This window comes from Pygoscelis adeliae, unplaced genomic scaffold, assembly GCF_000699105.1.
Source record: "Pygoscelis adeliae isolate BGI_AS28 unplaced genomic scaffold, ASM69910v1 Scaffold410, whole genome shotgun sequence".
NCBI lineage: Eukaryota > Metazoa > Chordata > Aves > Sphenisciformes > Spheniscidae > Pygoscelis > Pygoscelis adeliae.
Window position 1 is genome coordinate 1,721,136 of NW_008823913.1, and position 526 is coordinate 1,721,661.

At 60.3% G+C, this 526-nt stretch overlaps 1 protein-coding gene across 1 annotated transcript in view; it reads left to right on the forward strand.

Annotated features, from left to right (window-relative positions):
* Positions 1–526, forward strand: part of FBRSL1 (fibrosin-like 1) — a 408,510-nt gene that overhangs the window by 296,690 nt on the left and 111,294 nt on the right. The window lies entirely within an intron of this gene.

Sequence of the window (526 nt, forward strand, 5' to 3'; positions counted from 1 at the left end):
GCTCCAGCAAGGGGAGAGGGAGGGCAGGGGCTCACCCCCTCCCTATGAACCCTGTTCGCTGCGGCAGGCACTAACCAGGCGTACCGGGCAGCGTGGATCGTTGGCCCCTGTGGCCATTGATTAACCATTTATTAAAGCGCCTATGAATCACCGCAATGGTGATGATATTTTAAACGTACCCGCTAACAACTGTTTTGCAACGCGAAGGTTAATCACGATTAAACATTTCCTTTGCTTTCCTCTCCTCCCTCCGCCCGGATCCAGATCCCCTGGGGGCCTGAACGCATCTCAGGGACGCAGAAGGCCGCAACTGACGTGGAAAATGGAGGGAAAGGAGTCCAACCTCGGCCCGTCAAAAGAACGGGGTGGGGAAGGAGGCGTGCGCACACGCATGCACACCATGCAGGCACACGCGCGCGCGCCCGTGCGTGCAGAGAGCATTAACGCACGCTCCATGCCCTCTCCGGCCGTGCGCGCGCACACGCAGACTGTGCACGCGGAGACCACACGCGCCACGCGCACCCTG